This window comes from Cupressus sempervirens, chromosome 5 (assembly GCF_028749045.1).
Source record: "Cupressus sempervirens isolate cs-2001-9-10 chromosome 5, ASM2874904v1, whole genome shotgun sequence".
In the NCBI taxonomy this organism is placed as follows: Eukaryota; Viridiplantae; Streptophyta; class Pinopsida; order Cupressales; family Cupressaceae; genus Cupressus; species Cupressus sempervirens.
Window position 1 is genome coordinate 282,556,198 of NC_143122.1, and position 15,191 is coordinate 282,571,388.

Genomic DNA, 15,191 nt, shown 5'->3' on the forward strand with positions numbered 1-15,191 from the left:
GCGCTTCATCTCCCAACTTGCAGATAAGTGTACACCATTTTCACACTTGCTAAAGAAGAATGAGAACTTCAAGTGGGATCTTTTATGTCAGCGCAGCTTCGATCAGCTCAAGCAGTATCTCACCAATCCCCCTATCTTGGTTCCACTAGTTCCTGGTCGTCCCTTGATCTTGTATATATCAGCAACACCTACTGCTCTAGGGGCACTTTTAGCACAACATGATGATTATAGCAGAGAGAGAGCCATCTACTATATCAGTAGAACCCTAGTTGGTTATGAAATCAATTACACTCCTATGGAAAAAGCTTGTTTGGCAGTTGTTTTCTCAACTCAAAATCTTCACCACTACATGCTAAGTCATACCATCCAACTAGTCTCCAAGATTGACCCTCTCAAGTATATGCTCTCCAGAACAGCAGTTACAGGCCGTTTGGCCAAATGGGTTATGCTACTAAGTGAGTTTGACATCCAGTATGTGGACAGAAAGGCAATCAAAGGGCAAGCTATAGCAGATCACCTAGCTGATGCACCTCTAGTAGATGCATATCCTTTGCTCATAGAATTTCCAGATGAGCATATCTGCCTAATTGAAGAACAGCCCCCATGGAAGCTTTATTTTGATGGCTCATACACCTCTCATGGTTCAGGGGCAGGAATATTATTAGTTACACCTCAAGGAGATTACATTCCAAAAGCCTTCAAGCTACAATTCCCTAGGACCAACAATATAGCAGAATATGAAGCTCTTGTAGCAGGATTAAAGATAGCTGCAGAATGGAATATCACTGAGTTACAAGTCTTTGGTGATTCCCAACTCATTATCAAACAAGTCTTAAATGAATATCAAACCAAAGATGAAAAGCTATTACCCTACAAAGAGCTAGTTGATCAGCTGACCCAGCATTTTACAAAGCTTCAGTTTACACAAGTGCCTCGAATGCAGAACAAGGCAGCAGATGCCATGGCCACTATCGGCTCACTCTTGGAAATTCCCCAAGAAGCTACGCAGTATGAGTTTTTAGTTGAGCAGCTCCTCACACCTGCCTATGCGAATGAGGATTCAAACCATGTTTGTATCTTGGTTGGTCCCCAATCCCCTTGGTACCATGAAATTCACGCTTACCTTAACGATGGTATCATATCCCCTCACCTCACACGCACCCAACGCCAGAATCTCATCCGAAAATCATCCTGCTATGTTATCATAGCCAATACCCTATATCGTCGGGGTTATCACGATACTCTCTCTCGATGTTTAGATGAAAATGAGGCCGCGATGGCATTAAAAGAAGTACATTCCGGACTTTGCGGTGCCCACACGAGTGGTATTGTCCTAGCACGACAAATCCTTAGAGCAGGCTACTATTGGCCTACCATTGAAGAAGACTCTTGTGACTTTGTCAGAAAGTGTCTCCCATGTCACCAGCATGCAAATCTTGTGCACGCTCCAGCACAGGATCTACAGCCTATTGCACCACCTTGGCCTTTCGCTTGTTGGGGCCTTGATCTAGTTGAAACTATCACCCCTCTCTCATCTGATGGACATAAATGGATAATAACAGCTACAGACTATTTCACTAAGTGGGTGGAAGCAGTCCCCCTAGTCTCAGCTACAGGAGTTCAAGTCTCCAAGTTCATCTTGTACCACATCGTTTGCCGCTTCGGCATCCCATCCACCATCTTCACTGACCACGGAGGTAACTTTGAAAATCTCAACATGGAAGAATTATGCACTTCCCTCCGCATCCATCACCGCTTTTCTAGCCCATATTTCCCACAAGGTAACGGCCAGGCAGAGGCAACTAATAAAACCCTCCTCAAAATCTTAAAGAAAGTTGACAATGATTCCGGCCGTGATTGGCACCTTCAAATAAATCCGGCTCTATGGGCCTATCGAACTTCCTTTCGTACATCCACAGGCACAACTCCATACTCCCTAGTCTATGGTGCCGAAGCGGTATTACCTATAGAAGTTGAACTTCCCTCACTATGCATATCTTTGCGAGGGCAAATCTCAGATGAAGAATACAGAGTAGCTCGACTCACCCAGCTAGATCTCTTAGACGAGAAGAGACAACAAGCCTATGACCATCTCACAGTCTATCAAACTCATCTCAAAAGGAATTTCAACAAGAAGGTGCTCCCATGACACTTTCAGCCAGGTTACATGGTCCTCAAAGAAAATATGAAAGTCCAAGCAGATCGAGAAAAGAAAGGCAAGTTTGAACCTACATGGCTTGGTCCCTATGTGGTTACTGCCTCCTTTGGCTCCGGAGCCTATCAATTATCTACACCAGAAGGAGAAATCTTAAATGATCCCACTAACATCATTCATCTCAAGAAGTTCTATGCTTGAAGATCCTTGGTATACCCAGCTTTTGAAAAATACAAGAAAAAAATAGTAAAGAGAAATAAGCGTCCAATGGTGAAAACTTGGCAATTCAAGCGCCTTGGATAGGTACCTTGGTGAAAACCTGGTAATGCAGGCGCCTTGTGTGCTAAAGACTAATCCATTATCTATCACTATCCTATCCCTCATCCATCCACCCACCATCCCATAAAACACCTGCTTGTTCCCTTGGTGTTCCAATCAAATATCCAAAATCTGATGGAGCTTGTCAATACCTCCTGTACAGCTTGTAAATCTTGTACCAAAGCTTGTATTATACCTTGTAAATCTTGTACCATACCGTGTATATATTCAAATCTTGTCCAAAGCTTGTACCATATTCCAGCTTGTAAATAATCTTGTATCCTAGCTTGTATCCTATCACATGCACACACAGAATCCCATGTTCCTTAAGCTTTTCACAAACCATCTACCTATCCACCTATCAACTATTATAGACACCCCATCCTTCACAAACATTTCCATCTCACAAAAAAACCAAAACATGAACAAAATTGTACATTTGTAACATATCTTGGTCTGTCAGCTTATACATCCTCTTTAGCTTAGTATCATTGTATCTATCCGGCTTTCATGTTAGTTCATCCTTGGTCAACATCTTGCACACATTGCACACCTTGGTTAGATATTCCAATGCATCCTTTAGCTAGATCTCCTATCACCAAAGTGTTATCCTTCTTAGTTCAGCTTGCCAGACGCATCACTCATCCAGATCCATCAGCTTAGGTGCTCTCTGATAGATTTTTGCAAGATATAGCTTTCCTCATGTCTGATCTTGGTCCGTTAGTACCTCGTCCTACCCATCTCGTTGGCAAACAGTTCTCTTTTGGATTTTCACTTTCTTTTGATTTGGGATCTTCCCTTTTGGGTCTTGAAATATCTTTTCCAAGCAATCTCCTTGTTCCCTCCTCAAGGTTGCCATGATCTTCCATATCATGGTATGCTGCGAATGGGGCAATTAGAGTGTAAGGTCTTGATCAGGTCTTTTGCTTGTTTTCTTTTTCTGCTTGTGGGTTACCTAGTGTCGTTTCCACGTTGCTTCCTCTGGGATTCATGTGTGATACTGGGGCAATCCTTGTGTGTTTGTTTTGAGTCAGTTCGTCAGTCCTCTGGACGGTTGGTGAAAAGGCCTTGATGTTCTTGGTAACCTTGGCAATTAACCAACAGTCCTATAGCAAATCTAGTGCTCAACTACATGGTGGTACTTCTCTTTGAAGTATCCCCCCACTCAAAAAGCTTTAATGGATTCCTTTTATAGAGCTCCGCTCCTCCATCTTCCCCCCCCCAATCCTAGAAAGTCTTAAGCTTGCTTTACTATTGTGCCTCTAATTTCCCTTTATCATTCTCCCGTAGTGAGAGTTTGAGCTAATTCAGCCCCTTCTCTTTGCCAACCTGCGTCTCAGCTCGTCTCAATTTCTTGTACTTTTCAAGAAGTCATCGAGCCTCATTTCTCTCCCCGCCGCCTTCTTGAGGGGGCATCATCTAAGTCTAGTCTCTCCTCTTCTTATCCGAGACTGGGGCAACCTTGTTGCTAAAACATCTTCTTCGTGTCATCTTCATTCGAACTTCTTTGAAATAGTGTTGTCTCAACACTATGTCAAAGAGGGGAAAAATGTAGACACCTAAATTTGATTACACTATTTTAGTAATCCTATTTAGTTATCTAAAAAGGCATTATTAATTAAATTTCTATTTAATTAATCCTTTGTCATCCCCTAGTTGATTAATTTAATTAATCATCTATAGTCCTAATTGATAAATCAAATAATCTATTATTTATCAATTAAATCCTATTCTTCTATCTAATTCCAAAAATCCCCATTTATTAAATAAATCTATTTGATAAATGAAATCCTCAAATTCAAAAACCCCTAACCTATTTCTAATCCTCCATTTAGCCTAATCCACCCCATCCACCCATACTAACCAAGCTTAGCCACTAACTCACCCACCCTCATTAATGCCATCCACTTGCACATCTCTAACATCCCTAATCTAATCCTAAACCCAAGCCTAATCCACCCCCTAATGTTGTCACATTCCTTAAACAAGTTTAAGACTTTCCTAATCCAAACCAAAGTCTCCCCTCAAAAAAACCCAACCACTAAGTCATGAGTGCTCTTACAAAAAATAAAGACTCTTACAAGCCCACTCATGACTCTTACATCCATCTTACACACTCTTCCCTCTTCCACACTCATTCCTCTTACATCCCTCTTACATACTCAACCCCACTCATCATGACTTTAACCAACCCTTAACCCTACCCTCTCACACTCATCCTCCTTGTGACAAGTGTCACCTTCCCATTGGTGCTAAACAAGCACAATCCATGTGCTCCCCTTTGAGTGCATCTTAGCCCTCCTTAAGCCTTCATCCATCCTTGCATCTAAGCCCTCCATCCCTCTACCCCTTAGCCTATAAATTGAATCCCATCCCAAGCCATTTCATCAACAATCTTTGAGCTAAAGTTACCATGCTATTTTGAGAACCAAAGCCATCAACCATACCCTTATAATGCCAAATTGAGAGCTCACAAAGCTACCAATTTGCCATTACCCATCTCCATTGAAGCAGCTTTTGAGCATCTTGAGCATACATCCACAGCAAAAGGACACATCTACAGAATCAAGAAAGCATGGAGTGTTTTCTCTTGTGAGGTTTGCACTTCTTATTTTCTTTCTTAGTCTAAGCATATATGTGAATTTAGTTTTTGGTTTGTGAATGTTTACTTCATTTGTTAATGTTCTTTGCATACTGATTCTGGTTCTACACCTGCCACTTCCTTTGGAAACTGACTGGACTTCGATAAAAGCTTTCTTCGACTATCGAGTGAGCTCGGTGAAAACTAAGCTTTCCTTAGCTTACCGTGCGAACTCGGTTAACACTAACCCACCGTGTGACATATAGGAACGCTCGATATACACTACAAAAGGCTTTACTGACCGACTAAGCTCGGTAGACTCTGTAAACTATTTTCCTGACCGACAGAACTCGATAGACTCTGTCTGATAACTGATATGGCATTTGTGTAACATCAAAGACAATACACAATTACTTAATTGTATCCAACAATCTCCCTCTTTGGCATTGATGGCAACACAACATGTCATAGTAGAAATGAAATTTGAAATCAAGTCTACAGCAACACAATACAATTGACAATTCTCCCTCTAAGATAGAGAACTCTCCCTCTTACAGTAATCTCCCTCTGTGAAGGAATTACACAATCAAATTTCGGAAAGATATGACAATAAAACTCTCCCTCTTTGACAACACATGCCAAAGACAATCCAATTTCAATGAATTTCATTGTACCTTTAGTACTGATTCATATGCAATATTTCCTTGATTTGCTGCATCAACTGATGATTGTTCAATTTTGTAAGAGCTGATGCATCACTAAAACTTATTTTTAGTGAACTTCAGATAGGGGAATGACCCCTAACTTACCTCTGAGATACAAAAATGCATCCTTAGGTAAAGGCTTTGTGAATATGTCAGCAATCTTTTCCTTTGTATGGACATATTCCAATCTGATTTCCTTGTCCTGCACCAATTCTGTGACAAAGTGATACTTGATTGCAATGTGCTTAGTCTTAGAATGCATTACTGGATTCTTAGATATGTTGATTGCACTTGTATTATCACAAAACATGACAACTGGTTCCTTGATTTCCATCTTCATGCCTTGTAGCAATTGCTTGAACCAAACAATATTAGAACAGTTTACTGCTGCAGCAACATACTCTGCCTCTGCTGTTGATTGAGATGTATAATTTTGCTTTTTGCTTGTCCAAGAAACCAACCTCTTTCCAAGAAAGAATGCACCTCCACTTGTGCTTTTTCTGTCGTCAAGGTTTCCTGCCCAATCAGCATCAGTAAACACTTTTAAGTCTAGGTTTCCTCCAAATTTATACCATAATCCATAATCTTTAGTTCCTTTCAGATATCTCATTATCCTCTTGATTGCCATCATGTGATTTTCTCTTGGTTTGGCTGAAAATCTTGCCACAATTCCAACTGCAAGAGCAATATCTGGCCTAGTATGAACTACATATTGCAATTTTTCAATCATAGATCTGTACAATGTCTGATCTATTTCTTTTGAATCATCTTTTTTGGTAAGTTTTAGTCCAGTACACATGGGAGTTCCAACTGGTTTACAGTCTTCCATACCAAACTTTTTCAATATCTCTTTGATGTATTTTTCTTGAGTGATGTAGATGCCATTCTTGTTCTGCTGAATTTGAAGTCCAACAAAGAATTTGATTTCACTGAACATTGACATTTCAAATTCCTTGCTCATTTGTTCTGAAAATTCTTTGCAAAGATTATCATTCCCTGTGAAAACAGTATCATCTACAAATATTTCTGCTAGGACAATCTTATTTTCTGGTCCTTCCTTCATATACAAACTACTGTTATCATTATTTCTTTGAAATCCAATTTGAATAAGATAGCTATGCAATCTTTCATACCATGCTCTAGGGGCTTGTTTCAGACCATACAGTGCCTTGTGCAATTTGCAAACCATGTTCCTTTTATCTGGATCTATAAAACCTTCAGGTTGTTCAATGTAGACCTCTTCATCCAGTATACCATTTAGAAATGCTGACTTGATATCTATCTGATAAACTTTAAATCCTTTGTAAGCAACATATGCTAATAAGGTTCTAACACCTTCCAATCTAGCAATGGGAGCAAAAGTTTCTCCATAATCTATGCCTTCCTCTTGAGAATATCCTTTGCACACTAATCTAGCTTTTTTTCTTGATACTTTACCATTTTCATCCAACTTATTTCTGAAAACCCACTTTGTACCGATTACATTTTTGTCTTTAGGCCTGGGTACAAGAGTCCATGTCTTGTTTTTCTCTATCTGCTCTATTTCTTCATTCATTGCTTCAATCCAATTATCATTTTCTAATGCATCTTTGACAGTTCTAGGTTCAAAATTAGCAAGTAAACAAGTACCTTTCAACTTACTTCTTGTGATGGTTCCTTCAGATTTATTTCCAATGATTTGATCTGCTGAATGATGTCTCCTAACATACTTGGCTAGAATAGGTTCTTTTCCTTTTGGATGAATCTTGTTTTTATCTTCTTGCATTTCACCTTCATGCTCGGTTTGGTCTGGCTCGGTATCAACTGGCTTGGTATGCACATGCTCGGTTACCTCTTGCTCGGTAATCTCTAACTTGGTATTCTCTGACTCGATAGATGTTGGCTCGGTAGATGTTGGCTTGGTAGATGTTTCCTGCAACTCGGTTAGTGATGACTCGGTAGAAGAAGGTTTTTGATTCTCAGATGCAGTTGATATTATATCCGGTTCACTGAAGATGAATCTTTTGTAATCTTTTGGTTCTCTTCTGCTTTCTTCTTCAGTCTTTTCTGCAAACTCATCAAATTTCACATGTATACTTTCTATTACTTTGTGAGTAGATAAGTTCAAGCATCTATATGCTTTACTCTTGCATGAGTATCCAAGAAATATACCTTCATCACCTTTTACATCAAATTTACTTTTTCTAGATTCTTTCAAAATATAACATTTGCTTCCAAATACTTTCAGATAACTTACATTGGGTTTATAGCCATACCATAATTCATAGGGAGTTTTGAATGAGTCTTTTTTTAACTGTACTCGGTTTAAGGTATGAACTGTTGTACTGATAGCCTCCTTCCAGTATTTGATAGCAACATTCTTTTCTATCATCAAGGTTCTTGCACAATCCATGATGGATCTATTCCTTCTTTCAGCTATGCCATTTTGTTCAGGAGTACCTGGTGCTGAAACCTATCTTTTGATTCCTCTTTCAATACAAAAGTTATTGAATTCATGTGAAATAAATTCACCACCTCTTTCTGACCTTAGGCATTTCAATCTTTTCCCTGTTTCTTTTTCTACTCTTGCCAAATACCATTTGAACTTTTCAAATGCTTCTGATTTGTTCCTTAGGTACATGACAGTCATCATTCTTGAATAATCATCAACAAAAAGAATAAAATATTTTTCACCAGTATAGCTTTCAGTTCCAATAGGTCCACATAAGTCAGTATGCACAATTTCTAATAAATCTTCAGACTGATAATTTTTGCTTTTGAAACTAGACTTACCCATCTTTCCAATTTGACAATTCTTGCATAAACCGACCTCTGGTTTCTTTAAATCAGGAATGCCTCTCACTTTCTTGAATTTGCTTATCTTTACCAAATTGTCAAAATTCACATGACATAACCTTTTATGCCATAACCAACTCTCTTCTACTTGAGCAATAAAACATGAATGTTCATCAAGTTCAAGATAGAACAAGTTACCTTTAGTTTGAGTATCAGATCCAATCAGCTTTCCTTTACCGTTCAGCAGTCTTGCTTTGCCTTGGATGAATTCTACTTTGAGTCCATTGTTGAGTAACTGTGCCACACTCAACAAATTGTGCTTTAGGCCTTCTACCCAATAAGAATTATCACATACAAGTTCCTGGGTTAGAGTGATTCTTCCTTTTCCTTTGATGCAACAAGGTTCATTGTTTCCAAATCTTACACTGCCACCATCATACTCTTCAAATTGATCAAACTTTGTTTTATCTCCAGTCATATGATGTGAGCAGCCACTATCAATGATCCATGTATCATTCTTACTTATGTGAGAGATGAGTGCCATTTCTTCATTGTCAGATTCATCTTTTACAGCAATGTAAACAATCTCATCCTCTTCTTCTTCATTAGAATCATTAGAATCTTTAGCCATAAAACATGATTTCTTACTTTTATCCTTAAATGATTTGAGATCTTTCTTATTGTTCCATTTATTATCTTTCTTTTCATCTTTATCTTTCTTTTTTGGACACCTTGCAGCAATATGACCGACTTCTTCACATGAAAAGCAGATTAGGGGTACTTTACCTTTGTATTTACCTCCCCCTCTTGAATATTTTCTTACAAGTAGAGCTTCAATTACTTCAAGGTCACTGTCAGAACTCTGATCTGATTGATCTTCACTCTCTGACTGAGATTCCTTCTTCTTCTTGCCTTTGTCCTTGAGTGAAAGCTTGGCTTCAAATGCAGACTCAATGTTCTTTGCAGTTGGAACATAATTATCAAAATTATCTAGTTCAAATGCTGTCAATCTTCCAACTATGGCCTCTAGGTTTATCTTGTGATTGGCCTCACACCTTCTTTCTTGAATGGATGATACCCTGATGGCATAAACTGGAAGTAGAGTTCTAAGAACTTTACTTATGACTGTCTCTTCACTGATACTTCCTCCAGAAGCTTTGATAGCACTGACACATGCTTTAATTCTTTCAACATATTTGGCAATGTTTTCATCTTCTTTCATTTTCATCTGATCGAACTGTCCTCTCAGACTTTCAGCTTTGGCTCTTTTGACATTGTCATCTCCACCATAGATCTCTTTCAGTCTTTCCCACATTTCATAGGAAGTAGTGCAGTCCTTGACATCATCAAACTCTTCATAACTCAAGGCAGATGCAATATCAATCATCATAATGTTATGAGTCTTCTTTATAGCAGTGTCATTGACTGATAATGTACCTGATGGTTCTACATATTTCTCATCAAGATATTTCAGACCAGTGTCACCAATGGAAGCTAGATGAAGTCTCATTAATCCCTGCCATGCTGAGAAGTTGTTTCGGTTAAGCCTTGGGATTTTCCTCTTGTAAGACATCTTGATCTTTGGCTTAGATCTTTGAAATCTCCTCCTGCAAGCACCAAAAGCTTTGATACCAATTGTTGGAAAATGAAGATGGGGTAACTGAGAGGGGAGGGGTGAATCAATTACCACAAAAAAAAATTCAACAGTCCCAAAGATGCCTTAAACTTAGTTGCTGCTGCTACTCGGTAAACACATAAATTACTGCTTCAAACTTGATAGATGTTTAGTTAATTTATTAAGCATTTACTGAAATAAGCGACCATGCAAAAGAAAGTAATCATGAACACAGTAGACACCAGATTTACGTGGAAACCCAATATGGGAAAAACCACCAGCAACTAGTCACCAATTTTCACTCTTCTGAAGTGAGCCCTGTTAGGAGCCAACCCTGTTAAAGGTTACAAAACACACTGTTAGGTGTGACCCTATTAGAGGATTTAATCACCCTGTTAGGAGTGGCCTTGTAAGAGGTCTTTAGAACAATTCAACTGAATTGCCACCCTGTTAAAGGATTTATGGAATGGCTGTTAAACCAACTCTGTTAGGAGATTTTGGAATCACTGTTACAATGGTTAGAAAGCAACAATGAATGATCTGAAAATACATGCAACTTATCTTGCTGAATATAGATCTCAATTTAGCTCCACAAGATCCTTACTGATTAAATATATCTTTGCAGCTCCAAGATTTCCCTCTGCTCAACTCTGCTTAGGCACACATAAGTCTCTTCCTTGCACTTCCTTGCACTATCCGTATACACTCTCTATTCCACACTTTTTCGCATCTTGAGCACCTCTTTATATACTATACATAATACCAGGTCGGCCCAACCAACTTGACAAAACATATTCCAAAGTCGGATTGAACTAACAATCAAAACAAAATTCTTCACTGGCCGACGCTGCTCGGTCAATACAGAACAAAAAAAAACTGCTTCCTCTGTTAACTGGCAGAACTCGGTAAAAACTACAAATTACCGAGGAATTCGGTAAACCTGCCACTTCCTTTGGAAACCGACTGGACTTCGGTAAAAGATGTCTTCGACTATCGAGTGAGCTCGGTGAAAACTAAGCTTTCCTTAGCTTACCGTGCGAACTCGGTTAACACTAACCCACCGTGTGACATACAGGAACACTCGGTATACACTGCAAAAGGCTTTACTGACTGACTGAGCTCGGTAGACTCTGTAAACTGTTTTCCTGACTGACAGAACTCGGTAGACTCTGTCTGATAACTGATATGGCATTTGTGTAACATCAAAGACAATACACAATTACTTAATTGTATCCAACAATCTTTTATTAGGTCAAAACCTTTCTTATACTCTCTTACCATTGTATTAGATATTGAAATCCTATATTGCTAGGTTAGCTTAACAGCTAGGTGGATAAGCCTTAGGAAAAGGATAGAAGATCCCCAGGACAAGGATAAAGAGATCTTTAGGAGAAGGATAGGAGATCCTTAGAGAGGGATAAAATATTCTTTTGCGAAGGTGACTGTAAATCCTGTGGACTTGGGTGGGCCTAATAGCTCTATGTAAATCATTTAATAGGGTGGCATTCTAAGTTGAATGTTCTTAAGTCCTCTAACAGGGCACAATCCTAACAGGGTGTAGAAATCCTTTAACAGGGTCACATTTAACAGTGTGTTGTAGCCTTTAACAGGGCAAACCATCAGAAGTGGCTGAAATCAATTGCGTAGTTATTTTGTGGGTATCATTCCCACCCCAGTTTTACCTTCTAATTCTTGGAGGGTTTCTGGGTCATCAAAATCTTTTGTGTTATGGTGTGATGCATGTTTACTTTTCATGTTTAATTGTATGCATGTTAAGAAAGTAAAAAGGATAGTACTTCTGATTCACTCTTGTTTTATTAGAAAGTTTGAATTGGACATTACAAGACCTTGAATAACTGATTCACCCCCCCTCTCAATTATTCTAAAGAGTTATAACAATTGCTTCATGTGGGATGACAACTGGGATATGGGGAAGAAGGCAATTTTTCTTTTCCAAATATTTCTCCTAAGGCTGATCTCATATATGAGGTTGAGGTTACTGGTTTTCAGGAAGCAAAGGAGGTAAGTCTAACTCTTCTCTTCTCACACTAATTGGTCAAGCTATATATGTAGGCACTAAATGTGTAAAAGTAATAGATGCTCAAATATTAAATGCTACACATTGTGTGATCCAATTTCCTTTGGAATGGCTAGTATTAGGGACAAAAAGGTGAAGGATGTGGTTATATATCAATGCTAATTTTATTTTGTAACATTCTTAAATCTTAATGTCTTTCGGTAAAATGATAGGCAAGCTCTGTCTAATGTTAATTTTAAGTGCTTGCTGCACAATAGACCTAGGTAGGAGTGTTGACTACTTTTTTAATCTAATGAAAATCGTGTTTCAAAATTTGGTCAATTATAGGATTAGATCATATTGAATTAAGTTAGCTTTCCTCCAAGCCTTAACATAGGATGAATTCAACATTGATATTTCTCCAAGTCTTAAGAATATTTGCATTATAGCTATCTGAGTAGCAAATATCTTTCTTGTGAATAACTTGGCCAAAAAATCATAGTTTTCCTAATTTACTCATAATTTTCCACTCTAAAAACATTAGTAACAATCCACATCTTGCAAGATATTGCAATCTCAGCAACTACTAACTATCCCTTCTTTCATTCCTATTGCATTTAAAATTAATTATGATCTACATCTTGTCCTAGTTGTGCTAATTGAATGTTGTTATTGATAAACTTTAGGCATTAACATTGACGTTCAGTAGCAAAGAAAAGTTCCCTAGAAGGATCATTATTTATTGGTTTAGTACTTTTCATTGAACATTGCTGCATTGGTCCTAAGGCTAGCCTTTAAGCACATAATTTTATCCACATTCTTTGTTTCACATTTTATTGATTTAAGAATCTATACATGACTCAAGAGCACCTTCACAGAAAGCAGAAAAATGATGCATAGTAGTTAATAGACATTGTTTAATGCAATTGTAATCATATGACAATACTATTATCATTTTAGTCTACAAAAATGAATTTTTATTAGTATGCTTAAATTTTAAGTAATCACATAGGAGAAATGGGTCTACTAGTTTTCATAATTTATGTTCACTTCTATTAATTTAAGAATATTTTGTACTAGAATAAGAGTCCACTTAAAGATGCTAGGCACAGACATAGGTTTTGGGTGTAAAGATTAGAATTGGCCATGTAAACTAGTTATGGATCATGTTTTTCTCCATATTTTTTACTTCTATGCTCATTTTGATAGTAATTATATCATAGCTAAGCTAGGATATTTTAGGTCCACAATTTGACAAATAAAAGGATTGGTAGGTCAAGTAGGAATTAAAAAAAAATCTTTAAGTTTAATCCAAAAAAAATTCAGAATACAAACATTTTATTGATTAGTATTACACACTATATTGTGTAGAAACTAATCAACTTTCCAATGGGTATATTACTATTTTTTGTTAGTGAACTAGTAAATGTTTGGCTAATTATTGGTCCTTGTCAAATAGTGTGGCTTGTGGTTGTATGAGTGTGCCTCTTTTATAAGTACATGTACTGCTATTCTCTTTTGAACAAATCAATATTTGAAAAATAGTGTGTTTTTTTCTTTCTTTTAGTAACATGTCTCTATTGATAGTCCTTCATGGATGGAAGATGTCAAATTCACATGCCATACTCTGATAGATAGTTTGGGATAGCTGAACTTATTGTGTATGCATTAATCTCTATGTATATGTGAATATTTATTCATGTAGACCATACACAGAGAGTCTTTTCAAGCTGTCTTTGTGTGTAGCTATGCAACTTTACACATCTTGAATTCATGATGTGATCGCCAATCTTCATCCATATAACGCTATTTTAAAATTTAGGACTTTGTCTTATTATGTGGGTTGATATATAATTAATATTTGTTGAAATTGCAGGAAGAAGCTTGCACATAGACTTTTGTTTGATAAAAGTGCAAATTATGATCATGAAAGAAGCATATTGACAAAGCTAAAGCAATAGTTTGGTGGTTAGTTTACTTCTAAAATGGAGGGAATGGTATGCTGCATCGTACATAAATAGAAAACTCACTTTGATTCTTATCAATGAAGTTAATCTAATTGTAAATTGTGTAAAAATATTTGTGCTCATATGTGGGTCATAGATTTAACATTAGAAAATGAGAACCAAGGACATTTTGATGATTATCTTAATGAAAATTCTCAAGCACATCCTGGCATAGACTTGACTGTGACAATTTTGACAACTTGGTTTTGATCGAGTTACAAATCATTTGGTCTTAACCTACTAGCTAAAATGTTATGCCCATTTTGTATAAGGTATACTTTTTAAATTTTCCAATTTTTGAAGAAGTTTAACATTTTGACCTTTGCTACTTAATGTAGGTAAGATGCATAGAGGTGTTCAAGCAGTTCTATCAGACAAAGAGAAAGCATAGAAAGCTTACATGGATATATTCTCTGGGTACTTGTAATATTAATGGAAGGTTTGACCATAAGCCTAATGAACTTGTTGTTACTACTTACTAGGTAATTTCCTTTTTGGTTGATTACTAACTAACAGTTGGATTCTTTGATTCATATAAAATGGCATTATAGGTCATTTTCTACTGATCATTATTGTGACTTTCTTCTTCTAGTTTCTAGTTAAGAATTAGTTGGGTAGGATAAGTTAAAGCAATGGTTAATGTCATTAATTGTTAATGACCATACATTGATAATTTGATTCATTTTCCACTTATGCTATCTATTTAAAGGAAAACTAAAATTGATGTGTTATAGAAACCATAAATATGCAAAGTGAATACATTACGTTTATCAGTGTCAGTTTCCCTTGATATATTTGGAATTCACCTCTTTTTCCTTGTGTAACTTACTTTGTGGTTATGATATGCAGGCATTAGCATTGTTGCTATTCAATGCATCTGAAAGGCTAAGTTACTCAGAAGTTAAGAGTCAATTGAATTTGACCGATTAAGATGTTGTTAGATTGCTACATTCTCTTTCATGTGCCAAACATAAAATTCTCAATAACGAGCCAAATACAAAAATTGTGGCACAAACAAAT

The 15,191-nt window shown here is 37.2% G+C and overlaps 1 pseudogene; it reads left to right on the forward strand.

Annotated features, from left to right (window-relative positions):
- Positions 1-15,191, forward strand: part of LOC149555679 (cullin-1-like) — a 122,523-nt pseudogene that overhangs the window by 106,809 nt on the left and 523 nt on the right.